Here is a 12855-nt window from a genome sequence, read left to right on the forward strand (position 1 = left end):
AATATTCATTCCTTAAATTACAATATTATATTTTTAATAAGCATTACTAAATGCTTAAAGATATTATGATTTTATTGTCACCTTCAACTAAATCTATTAATATATTTATTTCTAAATGTCAAAAATAACACACACACACACACACACACACACACATATATATATTGTAAAGCCCCGTTACCGGTAACCCTACTTTCGTGTTAGATTTACTCATAAACACAGTTCTAAATATCAGAGTTAATTAAAACATTTACGCGGAATATAAAACTTTCATAAAACATTACAATATTTCATAACTTGTCTCAAAACGTCCTTTGTCTTTCACATTAAAACATTAAAATTAAAACATCGTAAGTCTTCAGATGCCAGGCTCTTATTCTTCTGCCATGTGTCCCCGCTCAAGCCAGCTGTCTCATCCTACTCACCTGCGTGCATACTAAAAGTCAGCTACGCTGAGTGAGTTCTAGTTAATCACATAATCATACAATACATTCTTTACATTTCATACTTAACCTCCTAACTTTCTTTCATACACACTTAAGTGCTTTTACTTTCATTCTTACCTTCATACTTTCTTTACATACATAATCATACGTTTTAAAGAGCATTTCGCCCTATAACCTCACAGATATTATAAGGGTCTGGTCCCTAGTTTTCGAATATTAGAAGGGTTCGATTCCCTAACATCACAGATATTATAAGGGTCTGGTCCCTACCATCACAGATATTATAAGGGTCTGGTCCCTAGTTTCGAATATTAGAAGGGTTCGATTCCCTAACATCACAGATATTATAAGGGTCTGGTCCCTAACATCACAGATATTATAAGGGTCTGGTCCCTAGTTTTCGAATATTAGTAGGGTTCGATTCCCTCTTCGTTACCATACATTATACCCCGAGTATTTTTAGGGCTCGGTACCCTTTTCGTAACCATACAACCATACATCGTACCTCGAGTATTATTAGGGCTCGGTACCCTTTTCGTAACCATACAACCATACATCGTACCTCGAGTATTATTAGGGCTCGGTACCCTTTTCGTAACCATACAACCATACATCATACCTCGAGTATTATTAGGGCTCGGTACCCTTTTCGTAACCATACAACCATACATCATTATTTCCTTCTTTTATTATCTCTATCACGTTCATACGCATAAGCATTCATATTATACTTACCTTATACATAGCATTACAACCTGACAGTACGTGCAATATCCGAAGATCTCTCACATACCATCAAGCAATCATTCTTACAAAACACATATATCACATAGGGCATACACTTATCACTTAGGATAAATGTATTAACAACACATCAAGTATGCACACAGCCCCGAAAACATAACAAGGAATGGGGCTAGAAACTCACCTGAACACGGTTACGTTCACCGTTAATCGTAATTCCTTTCTTCAGTTGTGCACGGCTGACTGTATAACAAGTATACGTATCAATTAACTATCACTTCTCATAATGTATGTCTATCTTTATATGACCCACAACGAACGGGGGTCCGGGGGCAGCGCCCCTGGCAGCGGGGTCTAGGGGCGGCAGCCCCTAGCAGGGTCCAAGGGGCAGAGCCCCTGGCTGGGGTCGAGCTGCCAGGTCAGCTTGGAAAAATTTTATTTCCATTAACTGTCTTAACACATTTTTCATTAGATTTTTAGTTTACTTCCTAATCGAACTTGGCTTTAGGCGAAGTTAAACCTTAGACGAACTTAGCTTTAGGCGAAGTTAAACCTTAGGCGAACTTAGCTTTAGGCGAAGTTAAACCTTAGGCGAACTTAGCTTTAGGCGAAGTTGTCATCAGGCGAACTTGGCTTTAGGCGAAGTTGTCATCAGGCGAACTTGGCCTCAGGCGAAGTTGTCATCAGGCGAACTTAGCTTGCAGGCGAAGTTCATCAGGCGAACTTAGCTTGCAGGCGAAGTTCATCAGGCGAACTTAGCTTGCAGGCGAAGTTCATCGCTTTGAAGGCGAAGTTGCCCAGATGCAGGAGAAGTTGCCCAGACAGCCGCTGTTCGGTTTCTTTCCAGCATTTTGAGCGATTTTAACACCCTTGCTATGGTTCAATATCACCCACTACGCTTCCCGACCATTTAGGTCGCTTATACACTAAAAAAAGCTTGGATCTTTAAACTTCAAAGATCAAGAATCATACCTTTTTGGGCTTGTTTGGATCTCGTTTACTTGCTAGTACACTAATCGCTCTCTCTCGGACCTGCCCGACTCTTCCCTTGGCTCGGCCGGCGGCGGTATGTGTGTGGTGTGTGTGTGTTTTGGGGTGTTAGGGAGTTTGGTGAAAATGAAGATATTTTGGGATTTTGGGGGTATTTATATCCCTGAAATCCCATTCTCATTTAACCCATCTCAATTAATCCACGTCCAAGACCCGCTCCCTACCCGATATTAATTAATTACGCGAAATCACTAAACATAACTTCCTTTATTCATCATTAAAATTTTTAGGATGTTACATATATATCTAACTGAATTTCAAATTCCGATTCTCACCATTTATATGAAATTTACAAAAATATGTTATACAGTTTGACTTTCAGCATTTGTTCAAAAACCGAATTTGAATAAATATACTAATTAATTCTACTAATATGTTAATTTAAAAAATTACAAAAATGAAAATCAAATTGGTTAATTTGAAAACTTCAAAAAATTATGAAAAGATTTTGAAATTGGTTTAAAATTAATGAAAAGTATTAAAACATTTAAAACTTTGTTGAAGATTAGTCAAATTCTGAATTTAAAATGGGTTTAAATATGTTATATATATTAAGCATAAATTAAGGATATTATTTAAAAACAGAAATATATAAATATACATTTTCTTATTAAAATTTTTCTAGTTAAACTTTGAAGTTACGTATATTAAATTGAAGGTTATGACTCAATTTTATGAATAATAAAAAATATCAAAACAATAAACTTATGTTATATTATTTTTACTAAATAATATAGAGATAATTACAAAGGTTAATGACATATCACAAAAAATAAAATCAAATCAGTTATAATTATTAATACTACTAATTTGACTAACTGATTTAGAAATAGTTACAAAAATTAAAATCAAACTGGTTAATTTGAAAAAAATTAAAATAGAGATAATTTCTTTTACTAAATAATATAGAGATAATTACAAAAGTTAATGTCAATCCTCATTACATTTGGTGATATTTTGTCCTTTAAATGCCATAGTTTGAGAAGTCGTGAATTTCTGACTGAATTATTTAGAAAACTCTTAATCCTTATGGGAAAAATATGAATAAATTAAGAAAACATTCCATGTTCACTAATAGTTATTTTACAAAAAAAATGTATAAAAACAATAACATAAGAACTTGTAAAATTTATACTTAATTTTTCCTTATTGGAATAAATAATCATTATTATTGTTATCTAGTTTAGAGCCCGTGTTACACACGGTTGAAAATATAAAAACAATAACATAAGAAGAAGTAAAATATATACTTAAAGTTTTCAAACACGTGTCATAATTCAATATGGTTTCAAATGATAGTATTTGAACTAACAATATATTTCAAACTCGAGTAATATTTAAAACGAAAGTACGAAATAATTTGTAGTAGTTGTAGATATTATAATATTGGATTTAAAATTGAAATAGATGGGAAGATATTTTGAATTTCAATTTATTAATGTTAAAGTCTATAACTTATTTTTGTAAAGTTCGTATAAAGATTGAAAATTATAGTCAAATCATTATTCATTATCATTATTATAAAAGAAAGTCTAAATCAAATACCAAATATGTATACAATTACCGGAAAGTTAATTTGAATTTGTGGAAATAAATTGAAATTACTTATTGCAAATTATAAACTCATCTCTAACATTTGGCAACTATTGTAAATTATTGTAAATAATAACGAACTTGTTAGAATATATATTAGAATATAATTCTATAAGATAAATATAAATAACAACGAACTTGTAAAGTGTATTTTTAATAATGTCTAAATTAAACATATTGTGAATGAGATATTTTTGTAATTTATGAAAATACCATCCTTAACACTATAATCAAAATTTAAATGTATATAAGTTATTATTGTAAAGAGAATATATATTCCATTTAAATGTTAGTCAAATCATTATTATGGATCATTACTTATAAATTAAAGGTTAAATCATATGCAAATTTAACATAATCTGAATAAGAAAAATACAACTAATAACATACTTATAAAGTATAATTTTAATAATGTTTAAACTTAAGATATTCGGAATTATACGGAGTAATTATTATTATATTAAATATAGTAAATATAATAATTATTTAGTCAAAGAACATATAAAAATTATTTAATAATTATTTAATTACAAATTCAAATGTTAGTTGTACAATTAAAGGAAACTTGTTAAATATGAAACTTGTTAAATGAATACAAAGGAAAGCTGTTAGTTAAACAATTAATATGGACATTTATTAAAAATTTAAATTAAAATTTAAATCATATACCAAAATTGTATAGAGATACCATAGATAAATTATATAACTTGATTTACTTATTTATGTAAATTAGTAAAGTTGTTACTCCGTATTATGTATTATTTTTTATAGATTATGGACATTTAATTTTAGAGAAATTATTATTATGTATATTACGGATAATTAAAAATTTTTTCCGTGTTTTTATTATATATAAAAACTATATACAATTACGGTAAACTAAGATTAACTTTGAGTTTGGTCAAATAATTTTAAATTAATTTTAACTTACATTTTATTTCGTTAACATGTCTAAATGTAATAAAATTATTTTATTTCATTAAAGTAATAAAATTATTTTATATGTCTAAATGTTATTTTATAATTAGAATTGATATTTTATAATTATTTGTAAATTAAGGAATGTCATGGTGTAAAAATATAAATGTAATTAATTGTATTAACACCACAAAAATTAGGAAATACTTAATTGAGGAAAGTCAATGTATAACAAATAATTCGGTTATGACCACACATTAGGAAACTTAAACTAAATAATTATAATTAATGGAATAATCAATGGTGTAATTTATTAAAAAAAGGAAAACAAATACAATTAACTTTTAACTAAAATATATGAAATTCAAATATTGAAATACATGAATATTAAAAAAATTAAATCTATACATGAATATATAATAAAAATATATATACTAAAGTCTTGATCAATGGTGATATTAGTACAGATGAGTCGTACAATAAACTGAAATAATAAATTCAAGAATTAATATTGATATTATGGACTTTTGAACATAATTAAAACACGGAAAATTTAAAAGGTGTTACCGGAAAAACTATATTGTCGGAATTACCATGGTATACCGGAAAAGAGAAATGAGCATCTATTAGTTTTGCCATTAACCTGAAATTATAAAAGAACAATATTAATGTGGAATTTCTTACCGGTAAATAACAAATATGATTGTTAACCATGAAATCTCAGTTTTTAATTAAAAAAATTAAATGAATTATTCAACAGAAACAGTCGATGGTATATAAACAGAAACAGTCGATCAATTATCAAAATTTTCATTTACAACATAGATTAACAATATGTCAAACAAAAGCACACAAAAATTAAAAAACGAATTTTAATCTTTGTTATAAACATAACCAGAAAAAATAACCGGCAACACTTACCGGAAAAAGGTAAAAACGACCAAAAATAATAAACAACACCGATTTGTATTAAAAACACGAATCTGATTTAAAAAGAAACATAACAAAATTGGATGAAACAATAACCAGATGATAATATATTGCTGGAAAAAATATATATAATAAAAACTTACCGGAAAATAATATTATATTGCCGGATGATAATATAACAATACACATTTGGATTGGCCGGAATATAGAAGAGGAACAATAAGATCCAGGTATTTGGGAATTAGAGAAAAAAATGATTAGAGGGAAAACTTATGAAATATTACCGGAAAGTTAACTTACCGGAAATTAATTAATAACAATATACATTAGGATTGGCCGGAATATAGAAGATGAATGAAAGAAGAGCCGAGTCTTTGAGAAATAGAGAAAAAAATGATTAGGGGAAAAAATATGAAATATTATGGTTTAAATATGGTTAAGTAGATGACATGGCATTGATATAAAAGGCATTGGTGACATTGCCTTAAGGTGGCATTGATGTAGAGGCCCTAGAAGCTTGACAAATGGAAAATGCATATTGCTTTAATAACATGTATAGATTAATATTTTAAACAATTATTAGTTAACATATATGAGTTAATTATGTTCCTCATGCATCATATATATAATAAGTTAATAACCACCTCAAATCACCTCACAACTAAACAAAGCTCGGAAACAATGGACGCCCTCATCCCTGCCCGACGCCATCGTCCAAAAGACGAAGCTAAACCGCAGATTGGTGCTGCTGCCGTACCCTCTTCAAGGCCACATAAACCCGATGTTTCAACTCGCAAACATCCTTCACTCCAAAGGCTTCTCAATCACCATCCTCCATACTCGTTTCAACACACCCGATCACATAAACCACCCTCACCTCAACTTCCTTCCAATTCCAGGTGTAACCTAGGAGAACCTATCGTCATCCGGCATTAATAACTTGATCCGTTTAATGCACTACCTCAATAATAATTGTTTGAAACCGATATCAAGATTGTTTGAAGCAGTTATTGTCGGAAGAAGGTGGTGTTGCGTGCTTAATCACTGACGCTCAGTGGTTCATGATTCAACAGGTCGTTGATCGGGTCAACATCCCAAGGATTGTTTATTGGACTAGTAGGGTCTCGTCTTTTCTTTCCTTTTCTTCGGTCCCAGTCTTACGGCAAATGGGCTGTCTTCGACCACCCTCCGATGAAGGTAACAAGTCTCTACTTCCTTAAAGTCTACATACAACTATATTCATGTTCGTAACATACAACACGTTATATATATAATGTAGAAATGAAATCAGAAGCATTAGTCCCGGGGCTTGAACCGCTAAAAGTTAAGGATATATCAAAATTCTTGACTAGTGATGCTCATGGTGCGGGCGAGTTGATGGAACTCCTAGGCCAAGGAATGAAGCCGGCACAAGCCATAATATGGAACACGTTTAAAGAGCTCGAAGAACTCCAACTACCAGACTTGACTCGTGATTTCACTAACCAACATTTTATGATAGGTCCGTTTCATAAGTACTTTCCAACGTTGTCTAGCAGCCTCTTGACACAGGACATGACATCTATTACATGGTTGGACAAACATGCACCCAACTCTGTGTTATATGTTAGTTTTGGTAGTCTAGCCGGGGTTGAGGAATCCGAGTTCTTGGAGACTGCTTGGGGTTTAGCTAATAGCAAGCAACCGTTTTTATGGGTGGTTAGACCGGGGTCAGTAAAAGGGTCAGAGTGGCTCGAACCGTTGCCAGAAGGGTATTTGGAAAAAGTTGTAGAAGGAAGAGGGTACATTGTGAAATGGGCTCCACAAGAGGAGGTGTTAGCACATCGTTCAACGGGCGGTTTCTGGACTCATAATGGGTGGAACTCGACGCTTGAGAGTATTTTTGAAGGGGTTCCAATGATATGTTTACCATCGTTTGGCGATCAACTCACAATTTCAAGAAATGTAACCGATGTTTGGAAGATCGGGTTGGAAATGGGAAATGGGTTTGAAGGGGGGGGGGGGGGGGATTGAAACCGCGATAAAAACATTAATGGTGGATAAAAAAGGGTTAGAAATAAGGGATAGAATCATGAGTTTGAAGGAGAAGGCAATTGTTTGTCTAAAGAAAGGTGGTTCATCATACTTGTCACTTGAGGATTTGGCTAACTATATTTTGTCATGTTAGCAGCAGAAAAATTATAATGCTAGTGGAATGTTGTTATAGTGATGCATCTTGTAGTTGTGTGCGCGTATTGATGTGTTTAAAGTGTGTGATCATAAATTCTTAACTAGTATATTTTAGATGTTGCGGATTATAACACTCATTCTTCTTTCTCAGTCTGCCGATTTTTGTGATATTATGTACTCTATACGACACAAAGTTATTAACGAATAGAAAAACTTAAATAAAAAATTGACATGCCCTATGTCTAAGCTAACATGTTTCACAAATCATGCATTGAAAGATCAGAAAACCAAGAACTAGACAAAAGACATCACAAGAACCATACAAAAATTTTAAGTAATTTATTACATTAAACCATCTTTTAGTCTTTGGTATGCGTATTATGCTCCAATGGGTACCTTGTGACATGACATGACATGCTTAAGCTATCAAATTTGTTTGATATCACATTTAGTATTGTTTTATAAGTTTTTAACTTAGAATCTTCAATACCATAAAAGGGTTATAGCATTTATGTAGATTGAATAAGCAGACTAAACATGTTTTCTAGTTAGTCAAAAGGGTAACATGTGAAGCAATTGTTTGAACAATTAGCTCAAGAACCCAAAATAGAGTTATGTAGATTTTTTTGTTAAGAACTCTCCTGATAACACTAGATAATTTGTGAACTTTCTTCATGTGTGGGTTCTATACAACTGATTCAAAGATTAAAGTTTGCTTTATGAAAAATTACCTTATATAGAACTTTTATCAAGTGACACTTTTTTTTTATATCCCATTAGTCATTTCTTTTTGACATTTCACTTGAGTTTGATCAAACAATTTGATGATTTAGGCTGCAGCATATAGTCATTGTCTAGTATGACCGTTTATCAATCGTAGATCTTGTCCATTGATTAAACCTTGTCCATTCTTTAAACTAGAGGTGTACAGAAAACTGGTTTCGACCCGACCCGCTTCAAAAGATAACTAGTTAGGACCCAACCCTACCCAACACGCCAATTCATAGTCCCGTTCCCTGAAAGCTGTTTTGGACCTGACTCGATTTGAAAAACATGCCAAAACACGTTACTTTTGTCCCAAACAGGTTTGAACCCGACCTGTATCGATTTGATAGGTTCAAACCCTTTTCATCCTAAGCAGATTATAACACAAACTGATTTTTATTTGTTGGCCAACCGGTTCAGTTTATAGCCCGAAGTGGTCTGTCAAAAAAAAAGCACAGTTTTGTAAAAATCGGCCCTACTTTAAACTAGAGGTGCACAAAAAAACCGGTTCCGGACCCGACTTGGTAGTTCATTCCTGGAACCGGACGGACCCACGGGTACAGACTGGGTTTTAGGTTTCTCACTAAAACTGTACTCGGAACTAGTTCCACCAATACCCGGTCAAAACCCAACACGACCTTACCAAAAACCCGACAAAAACACAGTCAAATACCTGACCTAGCTATTGACTTTTATTGACCGTACGGGAACCGGTTTTGGTGTTTGTGCACCTATACTTAAAACTAGTTATAAATTCAAGACATATATCATATGTGGGCCAAACAAGAATCAGCCCATAAAGTAGCATTAAAAACCCTAAAACAAAGCCCACTAAACCTTGACATACATAAACCAACATCCTGCACTTCCGCGGTTGGTTGGTTCTAACTAGGGTTTACACTTTCTTCAGCGTTCAGATTCTGCAACAACACAAAAATGGTGAAAGGCAGTCGAGGTGAACGCGTCAGACTCTACACCAGAGGAACCATTCTCGGCTACAAAAGGTTATTTTCATAATTTCACTCTTTATTATTAATTTCACGATTAAAATGATTAATTATCAATTTATTACTGATATTATTATCAATTAACAATGTATTTGTTTAGTTTCACGATTTAAATTGATTAATTACTGATATTGTTATTATTATTTCATAACATATATATTTATATTTAGTTTAACGATTGGAATTGAGTAATTACTGATAATGTTGTTAATTTATATTGATCAGTATCCGAACACTTGGCTGATCCAAATCGAAGGAAGAGGTGACGTGGTACCAAGGGAAGCGTATGGCGAAGGTGAAGAAGAACGGATCGCATTACAGGTGCATCTGGGGGAATTGTGAGAGCCAAGTTCAAGTCTAATCTTCCACCTAAATCCATGGTAACTAAGATTCAAGCTTTTCTGTTTGATACTTTTTTTATTTCATTTGTGGGTTTTTATTTACTTGTTTTGTAGGGATCAAGGGTGAGAGTGTTCATGTATCCAACCAACATTTAAGGTACTTTTAATGTTGTTTTTGCTGCTGTTATAGATTATTGTTATATTTTGTGTCGTGTATACTATTATTAGGGACTCGTCAAGTACGTATTGAGCTCAAGCTGGTTTGCGGGACCAAATGACTATTTTTTATTATAATTTTTTTTAATATATATTTATATTATAAATATTATTGTCTATAAAGTTATTGATAAAAATAGTTTAGTAGTATATACTATATTATATAATTAGTTAATATTAAACAAACCTATATTGTGCTTGATAAACTACCTATGAGTTGAGCTTTAGAGATAGAGCTCAATATGAACGAGCTTTAGCTCGAGCCTTTGTAAGTTAAAATGAATCGAGCTTGAGACTTTACTATCTCGGCTTGTTTACACCTTTGATTATTACTATACTTTTTTTATCATGTATGCTATTAATCATTTTAGGTTGGAATGATTAATGTATTATACTAATGTTGCAGTAGAACGAGAAGAAAAATGGTTGCTGCTGCTGGTGTTTAGATGGCTCTTTTTCAACAATTCAGTTATGAGTTTTAGAAATTCGTGCATGTTATCATTGGTAGTATCGATCATTGTCTTTGAGTTCTGATACAATTTTCCTTTTGGGTTTAGTTATGTTGACATTTGAGAGAGTTATATTATTTTCTTTGTTTTGATTGTCAAATTCATGTTTTCTGTTATGCAAAATGTGTGCGTACTGTTCGGTTTTGATAGTCTTTTGAGCCAACTTGTTGAAATGGTTTGGCAATTCAACAAATCAGATATGCTTAATTTGACATGTTAGATTCTAAGCAAGGTAATTTTGACATTTAGATTTAGAAGTGAATTACCACAGTGCTACACCCTTTGGCCATATTAAAAGTGATATGATCATATGAGTTTGTAAGGTTCCATAGGGAAACATATGTGAAATCAGTATCTTTGGCTAAGCACAGTACAATACGCGAATCAATAAAAAATTTAATATTAATAATCCGAACTTGATTTTGTTATTTGAATTCAGTTTGTTTTAAGTTTCGAGTTAATCAAATCTAACACTTATTATTTTTTACCGCGATAAAAGATAACACCAACATGACACAAGTGCTTCTGATAAATAGCTGGTTGTGTTTTGTACTGTGTGATTTTCCTGAATCAATCATTATTGATCTATCTTATTGACCTGGTTACCCATCCTTGTGCACTTTGCATGGATACGTTCTTCAATTACTAGTTTTCTAAAGTTCTTGAAAATAGTTGCAATGATTAACATTCTCTTTAGTTTAATTTATACTGTAACGTGAGTGAGACTATTATTTTAAGAAATTAACAATTTGTCATATTATTGGTGTTTATTGAAAGAGAAATTTGAAATGACCTTCACATGGTTGATGAAATTTTGCATAAGCATAGGGTTCCTGGATATGTGCAATGCTACATTCGACAATTAGTCAAAAGACATCTAGAAGATAGTAGCATGTAATAATATGAACAAAACTCATTTGTTGATCAGAACATTGGTCATCGTTAGTATCTTGCTGCTCCCAAGATGAGGGCAATTTATTACCTGGTCCATAAATACCCTAATTAAAAGCGACTTGTGCATTGAGATATCGTGTGAATTACGCAAGCAGTGGCGAAGCTTGGACTCGAGCGTCGGGGGGGGGGGGGGGGGGAGCGAACTCAAAATGTATTTAAAAAAAATCATAAACGAGGGGGGAGGCTCAAATTTTTGACCGAAAACGGGTAAATTTAAACTACGTATAAAACTTTCGGGCGAAAAAACAAATACATTTACACTACTGCAAAAAAACAAATACATTTACACTACTGCGAAAAAAATAGAGAGTTTTCGCACGAAATCGAGTAAGTTTACACCACATATTAAATTTTCGGGCGAAAAACGGATACATTTACACTACTGCGAAATAAAATAGGGAGGTCGGGCTCAAACTTTCGGGCGACGGAGTAAGTTTACACTACGTATTAAATTTTTGGGCGAAAATTACACTACCGCGAAAAAAATAGGGAGGTCGGGCGAAAACGAGTAAGTTTATACTACATATTAAATTTTCGGGCGAAAAACGGACACATTTACACTATTGCGCAAAAAAACAGGGGGGGGCGGGGCCACCCCTGGCCCTAATAAAACTTAGCCATTGTACGCAAGACCTTATTTCCTTAGTAAATGTGCTAAATAAATGATGTTCGAAATCACATAACTCGAACTAGCACATGTTATAGTATACTTATTGGATACGAGAGACTTTGATCTCGTTTACAAAAATAGATAAAAAAAAAAGTCTCAGTTTGTTGGTATGCCGATGCAAGATATCAATGGGATCCACCTTTAAACACTATCTCATACATGCTATGTATTATCATATGCGGCACAAATTCTTGAAGGTCAACAAAGCAACTTTTATAACAATGTCCAATTCTGTTTAGTTTGTGTGCTAAATCCATATGTGTATAATCGAAAACCGGTTTCAAATTGGGTTACATATTTCGCTTCAAAACGACATGCAGCCTCTGAAACAATTGCTTGACTCTAGTATCGCCCGACAAGAAATCGACCAATTCTTTAGTTCTATCTAACCGTGCAACTTGTATAACTTTAGACAGACCAACCCTCTATTGGGTCAGTATGTGGGTTTCACATTCAATCTCTTTCCAATAACATGCTAGGAAAGCATAAAGACATGCCTAAACTCATTTGATTGAGTTTGGTTGGTTTCTAATTCTTTGTTGG

The 12855-nt window shown here is 32.7% G+C and overlaps 2 pseudogenes across 1 annotated transcript; both read left to right on the forward strand.

Annotated features, from left to right (window-relative positions):
* The first annotated feature begins 6321 nt into the window (after window positions 1-6321).
* LOC143625188 (UDP-glycosyltransferase 76B1 pseudogene) lies at window positions 6322-7957 on the forward strand (annotated as a pseudogene).
* A 1587-nt stretch (window positions 7958-9544) lies between these two features.
* On the forward strand, window positions 9545-10634 carry LOC143626044 (large ribosomal subunit protein eL33w-like; annotated as a pseudogene). The gene is made up of 4 exons (XR_013152363.1): window positions 9545-9628; window positions 9841-10002; window positions 10078-10120; window positions 10586-10634. The product of XR_013152363.1 is annotated as a large ribosomal subunit protein eL33w-like (transcript).
* Window positions 10635-12855: the final 2221 nt, after the last annotated feature.

This window comes from Bidens hawaiensis, unplaced genomic scaffold (genome assembly GCF_021521415.1).
Source record: "Bidens hawaiensis isolate Kalapana, Puna unplaced genomic scaffold, B.hawaiensis_p1.1 tig00000458_1, whole genome shotgun sequence".
NCBI lineage: Eukaryota > Viridiplantae > Streptophyta > Magnoliopsida > Asterales > Asteraceae > Bidens > Bidens hawaiensis.